We start from the raw sequence: 19,198 nt of genomic DNA, 5'->3' as shown, positions 1-19,198 counted from the left end.
TATGTGATGTATTACATTTACTGATTTGCGAATATTGAACCATCCTTGCATCCCTGGAATGAATCCCACTTGGTCATGGTGTATGATCTTTTTAATGTATTGTTGGATGTAGTTTGCCTGTATTTTGTTGAGAATTTTAGCATCAATGTTCATCAGCAATATTGGCCTGAAGTTTTCTTTCTTTGTTGTGTCTTTATCTGATTTTGGAATTAGGATGATGTTGGCCTCATAAAAAGAGTTTGGGAGTCTCCCATCTTTTTGGAATTTTTGGAATAGTGTGTGAAGGATAGGGGTTAGCTCTTCCTTAAATGCTTTGTAGAATTCTCCTGTGAAACCATCCAGAACCGGACTTTTGTGTGTCAGGAGTTTTTTGATTACTGCTTCAATTTCTTTTGTTGTTATTGGTCTGTTCAGGCTTCCTGCTTCCTTTTCATTGAGTTTTGGAAGATTATATTTTTCTATAAATCTGTCCATTTCACCTAGGTTTTCAAATTTCTTGGCATACAGTTCTTTGTAGTAATTTCTTACAATCCTTTGTATTTCTGTGGTGTCTGTTGTAATCTCTCCTCTTTCATTTCTGATTGTGTTTATTTGGGTCTTCTCTCTTTTTTTCTTGATGAGTCTGCTTAAAGGCTTGTCGATTTTGTTTATCCTTACAAAGAAGCAGCTCTTGGATTCATTGATCCTTAGAATTGTGCTTTTAGTCTCTATGTCATTTAATTCTGCTCTGATCTTGGTTATTTCCTTCCTTCTGCTTCCTCTGGGCTGTCTTTGTTGTTGTTCCTCGAGTTCTTGTAGACATAGGGTTAGGTTGTTTGTTTGGAATGTTTCTAAATTTTTTAGGTGGGCCTATATTGCTATGAACTTCCCTCTCAGGACTACCTTGGCTGTGTCCCATAAGTTTTGGGTTGTTGTGAGTTCATTTTCATTTGTTTCCAGAAACCTTTTGATTTCTTCCCTAATATCATTCTTGACCCATTAATTATTTAATAGCATGTTATTTAATCTCCATGATTGTGAGGGTTTCGGGTTTTTTCCTTGGGGTTGGTTTCTAGCTTCAGTCACTTGTGGTCCAAGAAAATGCTTGGTATTATTTCAATTTTCTTGAAATTGTTAAGGCTTGTTTTGTATCCTATCATGTGGTCAATCTTTGAAAATGTTCTGTGTACAGTTGAAAAGAATGTATATTTAGCTTCTTTTGGATGGAGGGTTCTGTATATACCAGTAAAGTCCATTTCATCAAGGGTATTGTTCAATGCCACAATATCTTTGTTGATATTTTGTTTGGAAGATCTGTCCATTTTTGATAGTGGGGTGTTAAAATTCCCCACAATAATTGTGTTGTTGCCCATATTTTTCTTGAAGTCCTCTAAGATTTGCTTTATGTATTTGGGTGCTCCTATGTTGGGTGCATATATATTTACAATATTTATGTCTTCCTGGTGAATTCTTCCCTTGAGTATTATGAAGTGACCTTCTAGGTCTCTCTTTATGGACCTTTTTTGGAAGTCTATTTTGTCATATATGAGTATTGCTACCCTGGCTTTTTTTTTCCTGTCCATTTGCTTGGAAGATTTGTTTCCAGCCCTTCACTTTCAGCCTGTGCAGGTCTTTTATCCTGAGGTGGGTCTCTTGTAGGTAGCATATATGTGGGTCATTTTTTCTTATCCATTCAGCTATTCTATGTCTTTTGATTGGAGCATTTAATCCATTTACGTTTAAGGTTATTATTGATAGGTACTTATTCATTGTCTTTTATGTACGTGTGTTTCTCTCTCTCTCTCTCTCTCTCTCTCTCTCTCTCTCTCTCTCTCTCTCTCTCTCTCTCTCCCTCTCTTCCTTCCTTTCCTTAAAGCAGTCCCTTTAGAATCTCTTGCAGAGCTGGTTTGGTGGAGGTGTATTCTTTTAGACTTCTTTTGTCTGGGAAGCTTCTTATTTGGCCTTCTATCTTGATTGAGAGCCTTGCTGGGTTAAAGTAGCCTTGGTTGCAGACCTCTGGTTCTCATTACTTGGAGTATTTCTTGCCATTCTCTTCTGGCTTGAAGTGTTTCCATTGAGAAGTCAGCTGTTAGCCTTATTGGGGCTCCCTTGTATGTTACTTCCTTTTTCTCCCTTGCTGCCTTTAAGATTCTCTCTTTGTCTTGAAATTTTGCCACTTTAATTATGATGTGTCTTGAGGTGGGCCTCTTTGGGTTCCTCTTTATTGGGACTCTCTGTGTTTCCTGGATTTGTGTGACTTTTTCTCTCATCAAATTAAGGAAGTTTTCCTTCATTACTCTTTCAAATAAGTTTTTGATCCCTTGCTCTTCTTCTTCTGGTATCCCTATTATACGGATATTATTACGTTTCATATTGTCTTGCATTTCTCTTAATCCCTCTTCATTCTTTCTGAGCCCCTTTTCCTTTTCTTGTTCTTTCTGGGTGTTGTTTTCTACTTTGTTCTCTAGCTCGCTAATCCGATCTTCTGCTTCATCGATCCTGCTTTTCATTCCTTTTACTGTGTTCTTCAGTTCAGAAATTGTATTCTTCATTCCCTCTTGGCCCTTGTTGAGAGTTTCTCTCTCCTTTTTCATGTTGATGTAGTTTTCAGTGAGTTCATTGTAGCTTCCCTGCAGTTTCTGGTAGCTCATTTTGAGCTTGTTGAGCTTCCTGATGACCATTGTTTTGAACTCACTATCTGATAGTTGAGTTGCCTCTGCTTCATTTAGCATTTTTCCTGAGGCTTCCTCATTTCCCTTCAGTTGGGGATAGTTTATTTGTTTTCTCATTGTTTGTGGGGTTCTTCTTGTTAGCCTCTGTTTCTTAAATTAATCTGTTCTGGTTCCCTGTAATTATGGTGTGAACTTCTGTGGTAGAATACTTGTGATATTCAGTGGTGCAGTCTCCTTCATGTATCCTGGTGTTCACAACTTCCCCCTATTCTTTTTTGTGATCAGTTGGAGGAGTAAGGCGAAATGGTTTAAGACAGCAAGACAGTATACTATGATATTTGCATTAGCAGCCAGTAGAGAAGAGATGGGTTATTCTTGGCTCTTTATAGTGTTAACCATGATCCTCTACCCCACTATCCACATTTTAGAAAGGATAGAAAGAAGGTAAGACTCTTATTGGGGACGAGAGTATTGTTAGTTGGATCTAGAAAGCTGTGAGGCTGTGGGAGGTCAGATTCTAAGGTAGGGTTGGAATAAAGATTAGTATATAGGAGTAGCATGTAAAAGAATAGAGACAACCCCCACAATAGTATAGTTCAGGAAATTGCAAAGTGGGCTGAGATCAGGTAGGGGTATTGAGAAGCATTTACAATTGTATGAACTAGGTCTTATTAACAGTAATAGTAAAGTGACAGTCTTGTGGCAGAATCAATGAGATCTAGATAACAAGAATAAAGAGTATAGGACCTTGAGAGGTGTATTAATGGAACACAGATGAAGGATAGTAAATTATCAACACACTGTGGCTGAGATACCAGGGGGAACCTATCAAATGGCAGTATAACCAGCCAAGCAAAGAAGATTATACAGAAAGAAAAAGAATACCAAAATACTATTAAAATAAAAAATGTCAAAAAAGTGAGAAAAAGATAATACAAATTTATAGTAACTTACAAGATCAAAAAAAAAGGAAAAAAAGCAGAAGAATGGAGTTCAGGAGACATAAATTTGGAGTGGAAAGAGTAATACTAGGATGAAGGGAAGAGAAACATAAGGGATTGAGAAATACAAAAATACTAAGAATTGAAAAATAAAATGTCACTTAAAACACAAGATAAAATCAATCAAACAACAACAGCCACAAAAACAAAACAAAACAAAAACAAAACAAAACAAAACAAAAAACTTCTTGTTGGTTTCTAACTGGCCAGACCAGTTTTTCTGATCTTGTTGGCTTCAGCTGGCTGAGGGACCTTTGAAATGCTTATCACTCTTCCCAGCCAAATCTCAGTAAGTCTCTCAGGTGCCCTGGGCGCTCCCGAGCTCACTTGCTCTCCGGAGCTCACTGCCGCGTTTTTCCAGGCTCCCGCGTCCCTGCAGGGTTCCAGCTCAATGATCTCAGGAGGCACCCGAGACATTTTGGGTTTCACTCTGCCCTTTCTGGGAATCATATAAGGGTGTGCCCATCCACCAAATTTTTGAGTTTTGGGCTCTAGGAACGCACTAAGCACTGCATCCCTTCTGGGATCGTTGCGTGAGAGTCAGGGTTCCCGATGGGGCGCGCTTCCACAGTTCAGCACGGTGGGCTCCAGAAACCTGAGAATGCCTGTGCCCTTTCCTGGATCGGGGCTGCGCTGTCTGGGTTTTCCACCAATCCACACTCCCACTGGGCTAGGGGTGCGGGCACTCTTCCAGGCCGCCCGCGGTCGTGCAGGTTGGAGGCCCTCACTTCTCCCACAGCTCTGGGTGGGTGTTCACAGACCCTGGGTGATTTTTTTCCCCCCAGTCCAACTGGCCTCTCTGTGCCTTCAAGCAACAAGTTCTCCCCTGGTGTTGTTCAACCCCTGTATTCGGGGGAGGGAGCAGTGACTCCCCTCTTCCGGGAGTCCTGAGGCAGACCCAGGAGCACTGAGCCTGGGGACTGCAACCCCCCTGGTCTCCGCGCTGATCCCTGGGCCCCTTTTGTCCTGAAGCAGTCTCCTTACCATCTGGTTTTTCAATGATTGCAATAATTTTTGATGTCCTGCTTTCAAAAATGACTTGGTAACCTAGGCCACTTGCTCTGTTTCTCCACCGATCCACGAGTTTCCCTCCTCTTCACAGAAGCCGAGAAACACGCTGCCTAGAGTAAAGCCGCCATCTTTTCTCCAACCGTAGTCTCTTAATTTTAAAACTCTCCTATCAATTTTACATTTCCTTTTAATTTTAATGAATATGATTATACCTTTCCTGTCTCTCCCTGTCTTGCATCATTTCAAGGCCAGGCAGGTTCACTCGGGATTCAGGCAGAGAGAAGAAAATTCACAGAGCTGTGAGAATGCCTGAAATGTCTTTATTCAAGGGTGGGGAGATCCACTCACGCCACAAGATGCATATTGCTCCACGGGAAGCCCCTACTCTCTTATATACTAAATGCACACAAAGCCAGCAGGGGGCCAAGATATCATATAACAAAGTGTGATTCTGCACACTCGGGCCTATTCTCAAAGCTATGGGAATGCTGCTTATCAGGCCCAGTGAGGGAGGCTGACTGACTCCATTTCCCCTACAATCCACCACTTCAGGGTTATTCACCATACAAGCTACACGAGGGTGCCTTCCGCAAGGGTCCCTTGGTGAGGAGGGCAGAGCCCTGCACCCAAATGCCACAACAGCAGTACGAACTGCAATAGCACCCAACTAGAACACAAGCATTGCCACCCAAGACAGCAAGGATCCACTGCCATTCAGTGGTTAGCAATGCCCACCATTCCTGCAGAGGATCACCTGTTATGCATTTGATGTCATGGGTCTCAGAAGCTAATGCCCATAGAGCTTGGCTAACATTGTGATGGACATCTGGAAGGTATACACAGCATTCAGCCCCTACCAGGGCACACACCTCACCTTGTGATGCAGTGAGCATGTCTAAGGCATGTGATTTTATAAGGCTACTTTCCTCGATTGATATACTTCCTCATTTATGAGGCTTAAGGAATCATATGTTGCATTCAACACAGGAGCAGTGTGCAAAGCCAAAGCAGTTATTTCAGTCTCCATGACTATAGAAGTAGCTTGAGGAGAAAAAATAGCTAGTGGGTAATACCACCAGGGAGTACACTTTACCCGGTGTCACACTTTAAACACTTCCCAATTGGTAGGCCAGATTGCAAGAGTTTTCTGAAATCAAGCAGGCAAATAGGACCATCCCCAGGTACAACAACCAGTCCAATTTTCGGCCTGGTATGGCCACTCATGTGAGCCATACACCCAGAGGTTCCATTGGGAACTGCAGCCCACACATCATTCTGTGCCTCTCAGTAATGCTTTAGAGTCCAAGTCTGACACAGACCTGTTGGAGCCCAGTCTGCCTGGGCTTGTCCCTCGGGATTCTCAACGTAAAGGGGAGCTGGTCCAGCCAGCTCCACAGCTTCAGCTGCGAGCCACCCTGAGCCATCCCATATGGAGTGGCCACTTAATAGCTGGGCCAGTCATAACGCTGCTTCGCCCCAGCACAGATGTCAGTTCAGGTAACATTCCACAAGGGATGTTCACTGTTCCATTGGTTCTGAAGCCAAGTCCATTTTGAGACAGAAGCAGGAGAGATGTGCCATGGGAGGCCAGCTTATGTGCTCAGGGGGAGTTCAGTGCAGACCAAGCATGCTGATTGGTTAGCCACTGGGGCATAGGCATGAATCCAGTCCACTAAGGTGTTACCTTGCACTCTAAGGGCAAAAAGACAGAGTAGTTATAGGCACCAATAAAGGCAAGTCACAACTCTCAGGCAATATACAAGCCAGCTTCTGGTCAGCCAATAAGACAGTGGCTGGCAGAGCGAGTCTTCCTGGGTGTGAATACCAGACCTTTCATGCCTCAACTGGGAGTTCAGCATCTACTTGCAATAACAGGGGAGAACGCATAATGGGCCATAGGGAAATCACAAAGGTGCCATGAAGAAGCATTTCATGGTCTGCTGGCCCTGGGCATGCCACCTATAAGACTGGGGGCCGTTTCCCCATGACTCAAGGCACTATTTGTAAGTTTCTCTCCACCCCTTGTCCTCAGGGGCAACAAGAGCCACTCAACACATGTGAGGGGCTTTTATTTCCTAAGGCCACATCCAAGTGTCTGTCTGCGCTCACCCCAGGCCCTCTGGAGGCTATAAGTACATGAAAAATAGAGTTTAGTGACTATAGACAATTTAAAATATTAATAAAATCATCTAAAATCTACCTGTATTTTACTATCACAATACAGAGTGGAACAGTGAACATAGTAAGCCTTCCCATGAGGGCAGATACTCCCATTGCCTGGCTTTTGTACAACACTGGGTTCCCCTTGAGGCATAGTATTGCTTTTTTTCCAATACAATGTGAACATACTCTGTGGGAGTCTTATGGTAAATTGAAACCACTTTAAAATTCAAACACAAGATCTATATTGACTTGTCAATTTTGGCTAAGCATCAGATATTTTGATAACTATTAGTGGTTTACCTTTAAAAACAAATAGTGCTGAAAATGTTTCTTTGAAAATATCACTTTTCTTTGCAAAGTCCAAATCTGTGTTCATAAAGTTTTATTGGAACACAGTCACACCCATTTGTTTATGTATTGTCTATGGCTGCTTTTGCACTACAAAGAGAGACTTTAGTAATCATGACAGAGATTATGTGGCCTGTGAGTCTAAAGTAATTACTATCTGAACCTCTACAGAAAAATTTACTGACCTCTTAATCTAGAGAAAATATATAGACATGTATTAAATTAGTGATGCCATTTTTGAGTAGAAAGAAAGATAAACATGCTCATATATGGAATAAAGTCAACTATTTCAAAGTAAAATCAACTACTTAGAACTTACAAAACCATTTCAAATCTGCCTATTAATTTTAATATTCTAGGGGTCAAAAATTCCTATGGCAAACCGTCAGGTCTTACAGTTACTGCTGATTGTAGTATCTCTCCATGTGGTGATCTGATATGCAGAGATTCCCCATGACTCCAAAAATGTGGAAGTTAAATGTGAAGTAAAGCAGAGTAAATGTGATAAAGACAGACTTTCTTCCCCACTAATTAATTAAATAGGATGTCCACAAAGGTGGGTTGGCCAGGAGACATGTTTTGTATGTCCTACATAATATTTTAAAAACATTTTTAATTGAATGCCTTTGTATGAGGCCTACACTTGCTGCTTTATCACCATCCTAGTAATTTCTTAGTAAAGTCTTGATCCATTTTACACATTTAAATGATCTCCCTGACCCATATGTGTATTTGAGTTTGTAACCTTTAAACTAAAAGCAGAATGCTTGCCAATGTGACTACAGTCTACAAATTACTAAAACATTTTGATGAAAAGCATTCATTCTTATAAATCAGGCTATTATTATCATTTGTCTGTGAGCCACCAGAAATCCCTGTATTTTGCTATTATTGTCAGCATTAATGTTAGGATTGAATTAGGGAAAACCAATATCTGATTTGTTACAGAGGATGGGCATGAGTCTGCAATGAAAGTAGTTCTCACTGGCTTCTTCCCATCCCCTTCCCTTAATCACAGTTCTTCATCCTCTAACAACCTTATATTAATTCACCCAAACAATTCACATGTCAGGTACACTCTAGTTTGTATCTTCTTAAATTTAGATTTCCCAGGTTTCAGATTTATAGAATATGCTTCTCTGATATAAGATTTTCCTTTGAAAGAGTAAAAATAAACTTTTAAATATTTTACACAAGCATTTTTATACATAGCAACCAAACATCAATATGCCTTCTGGAAGTAAGCTAATGATGAGAATATTCATTTAAATGTTGCACTATATTGATGAATAGACAAAGAAGAGTGGTATAATATATAGACAATGGAATATTACACAATAAAAAAGAACCAAATCTTGCCATTTGCAACAATGTGGATGTATCTAGAAGGTATTGTGCTAAGTGAAATAAGTCAGATAGAGAAAGACAGCTGCCATATGGTTTCACTTATGTGTAGAACCTAAAATAACAGAAGAAACAAAAAAAGAACAGACTCACAGAATCAGAGACCAAAGGGACTGTTACCAGAAGAAACAATGGCACTATCTCCCCTCATCCCCCCACAACACACAAATTTGATGGAAAATACAAATACACAAATTCAAGATGTTCAACAAACTCCAAGCACAAAAAAATACTTAAAATGACACCATGGCACATTATAATCAATTTGATCAATAATAATGATAAAGAGAACAGCCAGAGCAATAATGACATATTAGGTGCAAACAAAAGTCAAGGTGAGATTAGACTTCTGATCTAAAACAAAGTAAGTGAAAATAACAGTGGAGCCATCCAAAGTACTTCAAGAAAAAAACAAAAAACTATCATCCCAGACTTCCATACACAGAGAAAACATCTTTAAAAAATCTTTTAGAAACCAAGGCAAAGCCCTCATAGGTGTGGCTGAGTTGGTTGGGAATCTACCCACAAAATGAAAGGTCACTGGTTCAATTCCTGGCCAGGGTACATACTTGGTTGAGGGTTTGTTTGGTCCCATGTTGGAGTGCATATGAGAGGCAACTGATCGATGTTTCTCTTGCACATCAATGTTTCTCTTCCCCTCTTTCTCCCTCCCTTCCCCTTTCTCTAAAAATAAGTAAATAAAATCTTTTAAGAAAACTAAGGCAAAATGAAAAAAAAATTAGACATATAAGAGAACAAATTCATCACTGGTGAACATGTAGTATAATGCAAGACATTTTACTTCTCTCTAAAGGAAAATGATACCAGATGGAAATATTGATCCACACAAAGGAGTGAAGAATAATGGAATTGAAAATTTCATGGGTAAATATATAAGATTTTTATAAGTAAAAATCTATGAAAGCATTTTAAGCAGAAGCAATTTAAAAAGTAGTATAGAGATTGTAGAATACATAAAAATATATTTACTACTACTTTCTATTCTATTTACTGCTTATTTGTCTATTTTCTCTCTCTCTTGTTAACATCCATCAGAATTCATGATGAATGTCTCACGGTGTATGTACAACTTTGATTCTACAACATCTGTAAATTTAATGCCTAATGCTAATACAAATTTCTAAATGAGCTTCTGCTTGGGTTCATCAATATCTTATGTATTTTACCAACTATGAAATCAATATTCACATAGTCACATTTTTATAACATTGTGAATATTACACTCATATCAATTATTTGTGAAAAAATAAAGCTATAACTAAAAGATGTACTGACTAAAAGATCTTGTTATGTCAGCTACAACATGGGATGAATCTCAAAATAATTGTGCAGAGTAAAAAATTTTAGTTTCATTCAATAATTAAATTGTTATCTCCTTTATTAGGATTGCACCAAAAATTGGTTGTCACGATGGTGCACCAGGCAGGCCTCTAGAACTACTATGACAATGAGAAACAGAAGTTGCAAATGATGGAGCTGCCCCTGGCCCACGAGCTCTTCAGCCTCATCATCATTAAGTCCCACCACGTGGAGCCTCTTGAATGTCTTGAAAAGATGCTGACCAAAGAGCAACTGAAGATCTGGATGGGCAAGACACAAAAGAGGACTGTTGCCATCTCCTTGCCCAAGAGTGTGGTGGAGGTGACCCTCGACCTACAGAAACACCTGGCTGGCCTGGGTCTGACTGAGGCCATCGACAAGAACAAGGCAGATCTGTCACTCATGTCAAGCAAAAGGGACCCATACCTGGCCAGTATGTGCCATGCCATTGCCTTCAAGTGGGGCACAGAGGGCAAACCCTTTGACCAGGACATCTATGGGCATGAGGAGCTGTGCAGCCCCAAGCTTTTCTCTGCTGACCACCCCTTTATCTTCCTAGTTCGAGACTCCCAGACTGGCTTCCTACTGTTCATTGTGCACCTGGTCTAGCCCAAGAGTGACAAGATACAAGGCAAGTTGTAGGGCCCTGGGGTAGGCGTGGGATGGCAGGAGGCAACTGAAGGCTGCTGAGACTCATGGGTGCTATGGGAGTGGGGAGAGCTGAGGTACTGACCTTGGATATTCCATGGGGTGCGTGGGCAGGGGAAAAGCAGGCTTCCTGTGTGCCTGAGCAGATCTTCCCAGCCAGAGTTCACTCTGCTTGGACATGGACTTCCAGATACCATGATGCTCAGTCCAGCCCCACATCCCATGGGACCCAGGCAGCAGTCATGCCCCACCCTCCAGTCCTCAATCAGTGTATATATTTATAGCCAAGTGCTTTCTTATCTGAGATGGAATCAAGCTGGGGGTTTAGCCAAGCCCTCATGGAATGTGGACCCTCCTTTCCTAACACTACCACCACTTCTGCCCCCACCCCAACTCTATCCCAATCTCCTCCTAACTCCACTCAACTGTAAAAGGAGGTGCTGCTGCCCCTGGGGTAGGCACCCCTACAGTAGCCCTGGCCCCAGTTGGGGAGATCAGGAAATACTTAAGGGGGTGCTCCTGAAAAGACTCTGGTCAGGCATTATGGGGATGAACTTTTTCTTCCTTTAATAGATTTTCAAAGATGGGGAGGGACAGGAGAAAATTAGCCTTTTTGCTGTCAAACCAAAACCTTATTTGCACCATTATTTTTTTTCAATAAAACTTTTCTACTGGAAAAAATATTATAGAAGAAATGTTAGTTCTGTTGTTTTATCATAACTAGCAATTAAATATGTTTAAAATATTTCACTTATTCAAATAAATTCTCTGTGAAAGTGTTTCCATATTATGTAACACAGGTGCAGAACAGCAGGGAGCTTCAAGTCCCAAAAACTTAGTGTGCAAAACAGATGTATGAGTAAAACTACCCAGCAACCTCAAATAACCTCACATACCTGTTCAAATGCAATTAATCTTTGTACTTCATGAATATCATTTTATTTATTTCATTTTTATTAAGTATATTTTATTGATTATGCTATTAGAGTTGTCCCATTTTCCCCTTTTACCCCTCTGTCCAGTACCCACATTCCCTGAAGCATCCCCCCGCCTTAGTTCATGTCCATGGGTCATACGTATGAGTTCTCTGGCTTCTCCATTTCCTATACTATTCTTAACCTCCCATGTCTATTTTGGACTTGCCAATTATGCTTCTTATTCCCTCTACCTTTTCCCGCATTTCCCCCCTGCCCATTGATAACCCTCCCTATGATCTCCATTTCTGTAGCTCTGTTCCAGTTCTAGTTGTTTGCTTAGTTTTTTTTTTAAGGTTCAGTTAGATGAAGTGTCCAAAGTCCTCAGAGAGTTTTATTACTCTGAATTAATTTTACACTTTTGTATAAATGATATACTGATGGTGAAGTGGAACAGTGAACAGAAAGCAGCTCTGCAGAACATCAATGGCCGTGGTGGTGTTTTACAAATTGCGTTGCTCTGCACAATTAAAGCTGGTCATTGTTCAATGCCAGGCCAGCTGATCTGAAATCTGAGTCTGGTTTCTAAGACCCGAGCAAACAAGTGATAATTAGTTTTGAGGAAGTAATGTATATCATCTTTGGTCCATAAACCTGTGAGGGCTCAGGGGGGCTGGGAGGAATGCTTTGGATCTGGAAATCAAACTGGAAAAGAGGCTGTCATAGTGTATGTATGTCAGGCTCCACTTCACAGAATTTTAGCTACATGAACCAGTGACACATGGAGGCCCATGAGAACTGTACCTATGGAAGCCAAGGCCCAAGTTAAGTGTGTACTTCTCCACTAGTGCTTTCTCTAACAGAAAAAAAAGGAAAAAAAAAGAGCAGGAATGAATATGTATTTACTTTATTCTGAATGTATATAAACATAAATATATAATGTTATCCTTTGCCCTGCAGTCACAGAAAACTGGGCAGTCCTTGTGTCATAATGTGGGGGGAGCAGAGTCTGCCACCACACAAGCACACTTTTGGGGATAGTGATTATTTTAAGCTGGTTATTTTTAAGAAACAAAAGACTGAGTAAGACATGTGATGTTCCCCCTAAGTGCCTACAAGAAGTTAGAGGGAGGCCCTGCCCCAGGAAGTGAGCCATCATCACAGACAGCTATAGTTTGACACAAACCAGTTGTGACAGACAGGGTGGAACCTAGCAAGGCCCTTTGTTGATCAAAGTCCTCTCTGTGTCCCATTGTCACAGTTGGCCCAGCAAGCATTTGTTTACCAAGCATTTGCTTTCCATCTTCTTGTGAACTGCCTTCTACACTTTGATGTCTCACTACTACTCTCCTTTTTCCTTCCCTCCAGGATGGCATGTGCACCTCAACTGCCTGCCCTGTTTGTCCCAGGGCCCCATATTCTTATGGAACCCCATAAGTACATAGATAATGAATTTGGTTATTTTCTCCTGTTAATCTGTCTCATAGCTATTTAATTCTTATGCCAGCCTGAAGAATCAAGAAGGGAAAAGGGGGAAATTTCGATTTGCAGCCTCTCCCACATGCCACAGTGATATCAAGTCCAAAATTAATATGCAACACAGGAACTAAATTCAAGTCCTCTTTGAAGGTGTTTTGATGAGCTGGCACCAGAGCTTCCAATGTCTCGAAGTGCTTTAGTATTCTGCAGAGTTGTGCTGACTTATTTTACAGTCTAACACGACACCGTTCTGAAATTGCCTCCGCATTATGAAAGTTCCATAGGCCACATTGTAACTGCCGAATCAGAGAATTCCCATTCCCTTAGGGAATTCATGGTGAAAACTTATTTCTGATTTTCAGGAAAGGCAAAATCTTAATGATAATACATTCTCCACACTTTTGAGCCAAGGTCGATGTACCACGCCAGTACCTAAAGTTTTCCTCAATCCACCTCATTTCAAAACCTTTAACTTGTCAAAAGCTGGCTAACATTTATCTCTGTAGGTATTGTTTATAAGATGAGATTAGTTCTACTGTATGTAAATCCCTAATCACACAACTCCCACTTCTTCTAGGAAATTAGGCATAATTAAAAAGCAATAAAGAAACAGATTTTTAACCTTAAAATTCAACTCTCAGTTGAGGTGGGGTAATATTTCCCTAAATGTACTCTAATGTCTTAATGCGTGATTCTCACTTTACTGTAATTCTCAGCACAAATTAAAATACTGATTTGTAAAAATGTTTGTAATTACATTCAAATTTGCCAGACACTTATATTTTCACTTCTGAATTCTGCAAAAGAAAATTGTATGAACCAAAATGACATCCATGATTGCAATCAATCAAACTCATTTGCTAGCTCTGGCTGGTGTGGCTCAGTGGATTGAGAGCTGGCCTGCAAACAGAAAGGTTACTAGTTCAATTCCCAGTCAGAGTATGTGCCTGGGTTGCAGCCAGGTCCCCAGTTAGGGGTGTGGGAGAGATAACCAATCAATGTTTCTCTCTCACAGATGGGTATTTCTTTCTCTATCCTTTCCCCTCTCTAAAAATACATTTAAAAATTTTTTTTATTTTTTAAAAAAGATTTTATTTATTTATTTTTAGAGAGGGAAGAGAGGAAGATAGAGAGAGAGAAACATCAATGTGCGGTTGCTGGGGGTTAGGGCCTGCAACCCAGACTGTACCCTGGCTGGGAATCGAACCTGGGACACTTTGGTTCCCAGCTGGCGATCAATCCACTGAGCTACGCCAGCCAGGGCCACTTAAAAAAATTTTTAAAGGCTCTGCCATCCCTATTTAAAGAACAAAACCAAACTCATTGACTATTCTACCCATCCTCCTGACACCACCTCACAGGTCACCCACAGGTTCTCCCTAATTCACCCACATGAGCCGGGTCACTTCACTCACTCACTGCCCAGCAAGCACTGAGTTCTAAATACCTGTATTCATAGGGATGACCATTTTAGCAAAACATATGAATTTATTTTAGTTGTATTGGTGAGAACTCAGAAAGCGAATTCAGCGTATTGCTGATTCTATTTTGTTGTCAGAAATTGGAAGTACTGGGATGGCTTACCTTTGTTTGAGGAAAACAAGCTCAGTTACAGAATAATACTTCAAACCCACATTCCCCAAGATGTCCATCTCTTCACCGAAAACTGTGTCTTTTTCCCAGCTAGCTTCTATTGTCAGAAATTGTGGCATTCAATTACTTTCATCAAGTGTAATGTAAGAATTTATTTTGAGGTTAATACTGCATACTTCTGAATTTGGAGAGTAAGGCCATGTCCTTGTATATGGAGAATGACCCAAAATGGTGCTGTTATTTTGTGCAGGATCAACACCAAAACATTTCCGGTGGTATCAAATGATATATTTAACTTCTTAGAGTTAGTCTGCATGTGGCAAACGAACTGGGTCACTGAAACCATTATTGAGGGAGTTGAAAGTGTTTTCTTGGCTCTGTTGCATTTTGACCTAAATCCATCAGTGTGGGATGAGTTTTCCACTACTCCATGAGGTGGAGACACAAACAAAGGCAGAAGAAAATATTTAGAGTCTAATTTCAATCACAAAAACGACTACCTCTTTTTCAAACAACTAATATCAAAACTAACATTCTTCATGGGCAAACAAATATTTAAGGCAAACAGTACTGTTTTTTATAAGATAAACAACAGTATACACAGGCATGCACTGTGCACCACAAAGTGCTGTATGAGAGAAGCACCTATTGTACATACCCATCGTAATCAAACTGGAAACAATACAAAAATTTTTACAGATTTTACTTATTCATTTCTAGAGAGAGGGGAAGGGAGGGAAAAGGAGAGGGAGAGAAATATGATCATTGCCTCTCTCAACACCTCCAACTGGGGACCTGCCCGCAACCCAGACATGTGCCCTGACTGGGAATTGAACTGGTGACCTTTCGGTTCGCAGGCCAGCACTCAGCCCACTGAGCCACACCAGCCAGGGCTGGAAGCAGTACAACTTAGAGCCCTACTCTTTAGGCCATTTATGGATTTAAAAAGTACAGTACCAGCCTGATTTTAAGCACATAAATGACCCAAGGTAACCATCCACATTAGTGATGCAACAAACTCTAATGACCAAAGTGCAGATCAATTTTGCCAAAATTTTGGAAAATTCTGGTTGCCTGTAAGTATCAGACAGGTTACTAATTTTCAATCCACGACAGTTTCATTCAAGTCTTTTGAGTTGCTTTGTGTTGATGTTAGAAGAGTATGCATCCTTTTTTCATTAAGAAATAAAGGGACAGCCCTGGCTGGCATAGCTCAGTGGATTGAGCGCGGGCTGCGAACCAAAGTGTCTCAGGTTCAATTCCCAGTCAGGGCACATGCCTGGGTTGCAGGCCACAGCCCCCAGCAACCACACATTGATATCTGTCTGTCTGTCTGTCTCTCTCTATCTCCCTCCCTTCACTCTCTAACAATAAATAAAAACAAAAACTTTAAAAAAAAAAAAAAAAAAAAAAAAAAAGAAATAAAGGGACATTTTAGTTGCTTCACTGGATTCTATCTTAGAAATTTGGTGGAAATGCAGTTTATCATCTAAATACCATAAAATATGGCATTTCTTTTCGACAAAAATAAAACCATTGTATACAGTGCTTAGCAAACAGCATTGCTATTAAAGCATGTTTCAGTTTTTAGAAAAATGGAAAGACAACATCACTGCTAATAACTGCAGTTTCTTACCATGTACTGTGTTAAAAAGCTTTCATTAGCATTTGATGATAACCAATATATCTAATGCGCACCGGTATTTCTCAATAGTAATCTCTAACTACAGTAATTCTATAAAGTTGTGATGAGTTTGTTACACTGAACATTGTTCCTTCTCCATTCTTTGGGTAAAACCTAAGAATGTTACAATTTGAAAAACTTGGCGACTTGAAAAAGCAGGAAGAAAACTCACACCAGGACTAACTGGGGTGACTTTCCTCTAAGCAACTAAAAAGCTTTTCATGGGTTTATGGGAGCTAATAATAATCAAAGAGAAGATCAGCCAGACAGTCACCCGTGATCAGTATTAAAACATCCCCTTAGTAAATAAATGTGGAGAGATACAACTGGCAATCTGGTGCCGCCCACCAGTTCTGTGTTAGCAAACTTCTTTTTTTTTTTTTAAGATTTTATTTATTTATTTTTAGAGAGGGAAGGGAGGGAGGGAGGGAGGGAGGGAGAGAGAGACAGGGAGAGGCATCAATGTGCGGTTGCTGGGGGTTATGGCCTGCAACCCAGGCATGTACCCTGGCTGGGAATCGAACCTGGGACACTTTGGTTCCCAGCCCGCGCTCAATCCACTGAGCTACGCCAGCCAGGGTTAGCAAGCTTCTTTAAATGAGATCCCTTCTTCTATCCCCCTGCAGAAGTCCAGCTTACATTTCCTCCTTTACAGAACTTGGCACATTTTGATTGTTTCATCAATTTGTTTCAAAGAAATTATTTCATTCATCACTTTACCCTCACCATCTAGGAGCCCAGTGCCTGGCATACTGACTGTCCAATTTTGGACCAGTTTCATGCCTACTCCCTGCTAGGAAGCCAATGAGTATGTTTCAGTGAAGTTAACTACTTGGGTACATGTGAGAAGACAGGTAAGAGGACAGAGGTCATTTCTACCTCTCTGTAAGTCACCTAATGGTGCTATGAATAGACTCCAGGTTGCATTCACAATGCAGCATGGCAGCATTTTGATGAACATTTGGTTAACATCCTCTTTGATGGAAATTTAAGTTCTTTTCTGAGTGTTCCTTTCTATGCATAGATAGGACCCAGAGGCCCCAACTTCTATTTTTTAACATCTTTTTGCCTAATAAACATATTTCAAAAAGACAGAATCAGTATTCGTGACATCATCTTAAAATATGACTCATTAAACGATCATTTTAAACCTCTTAACCTGGTAGAGACAAAAATAGTCTCCTGGGTACTTTCCCCTTGTTCTGTGGGAAACATGACTCCACATTTTTGTAGGATGCTTTGTTTTGTTTTCTTAATGGGAGTTTTTGGTGCCAAAGGCAAGATTGTAATAGAAGAAAAAATTGATCACTCACAAGTATCTCAAAATCTCACACAAATACAGGAACAATAGGGATAAGAAAAGTGTCCTTGTCTAATACTCAAGGGAGATGATCTGGTACTTTGTCAAGACTGGTCAAGATTTAAATGTCAGTGGTTTTGACATGTGAGGATGAAATTCTGCTTAGGAAAAAATCGGTCTCTTGATAAATACATTTTTACAAGATTTTATTTATTTATTTGTTTGTTTGCCTATTTATTTATAATTGTTTAAGTACAGTTGTCTCCATTTTCCCTGCACCACTCACCCACCCTGGATACCACCACCTCCCACCCTTGATCCTACCCCCCTTTGGTTTTGTCCATGTGTCCTTTATACATGTTCCTTGATGACCCTCCCCCCTTTTCCCCTGATTATCTCCTCCCACCTCCCCTCTGGTTACTGACAGTTTGTTCTTAATTTCAATGTCTCTGGTTATATTTTGCTTACTTGTTTGTTTTGTTGATTAGGTTCCACTTACAGATGAGATCATATGGTATTTGTCTTTCACTGCCTGGCTTATTTCACTTAGCATAATGCTCTCCAGCTCCATCCATGCTGTCACAAAAGGTAGGAGCTCCTTCTTTCTTTCTGCTGTGTAGTATTCCATCGTGTAAATGTACCATAATTTTTTGATCCATTAATTTACTGCTGGGCACTTAGGTGGCTTCCAGCACTTGGCTATTAAAGAAGAAACAAACAAATGGAAGCATGTACTGTGTTCACAGATTGAAAGAATTAACATCATCAAAACGTCCATACTACCCAAAGCAATTTATAGATTCAATGTGATCCTTATCAAAATACCAATGGCATATTTCACAAACATAGAACAAACATTTCAAAAATTTATATGGAAACATAAACGACTCTGAATAGCTGCAGCCGTTTTGAGAAAGAAGAACAAAATAGGAGGGATCACAATAACTGATATCAAACTATATTACAAGTCCACTGTAATCAAAACAGTCTGGTACTGGCGTAAGAACAGGCACATAGGTCAATGGAACACAATAGAGAGCCCAAAAATAAACCTGTGTTTCTATGGTCAATTAAGACCCGACAAAGGGGGCAGAAACATAACATGGAGTAAAAATAGCCTCTTCAACAAATGGTATTGAGAGATCTGGGCAGCTACATGCAAAAAGAATGAAACTTGACCACCAGCTTACATCATATACAAAAAATAAACTCAACATGGATAAAAGACTTAAATATTAGTTGCGACACCATAAAAGTCCTAGAGGAGAACATAGGGAGGAAAATCCCAGATATTCCACACAGCAATATTTTCACTGATATGTCCCCTAGAGCAAGTGACATAAAGGAAAGAATAAACAAATTGGACTTCATCAAAATAAAAAGCTTCTGTATGGCTAAAGAAAATAACAGCAAAATGAAAAGGGAACCAACCGAATGGGAAAATATATTTGTAAATGATACCTCGGACAAGGGTCTGATCTCCAAAATATATAAAGAACTCACAACACGACTCCATGCCAGGAAAACAACCCAATTGAAAAATGGACAAGGACTTAAACAGACACTTCTCTAAGGAGGAAACACAGGGGGCCCAGAGACATTTGAAAGGATGCTCAGCATCACTAGCCATTAGAGAGATGAAAATTAAAACCACAATGAGA

The 19,198-nt window shown here is 40.2% G+C and overlaps 1 long non-coding RNA gene across 1 annotated transcript; it reads right to left on the bottom strand.

Annotated features, from left to right (window-relative positions):
- Positions 1-8,036: 8,036 nt before the first annotated feature.
- LOC118498410 lies at positions 8,037-18,044 on the bottom strand. The gene is made up of 2 exons (XR_004900897.1): positions 18,006-18,044; positions 8,037-8,329 (listed from the first exon to the last, which is right to left on the bottom strand). It is a non-coding gene; the product is annotated as an uncharacterized LOC118498410 (long non-coding RNA).
- Between the last annotated feature and the right edge of the window lie 1,154 nt (positions 18,045-19,198).

This window comes from Phyllostomus discolor, chromosome X (assembly GCF_004126475.2).
Source record: "Phyllostomus discolor isolate MPI-MPIP mPhyDis1 chromosome X, mPhyDis1.pri.v3, whole genome shotgun sequence".
Taxonomy (NCBI): domain Eukaryota; kingdom Metazoa; phylum Chordata; class Mammalia; order Chiroptera; family Phyllostomidae; genus Phyllostomus; species Phyllostomus discolor.
This window is presented reverse-complemented; position numbering and strand designations above follow the sequence as displayed.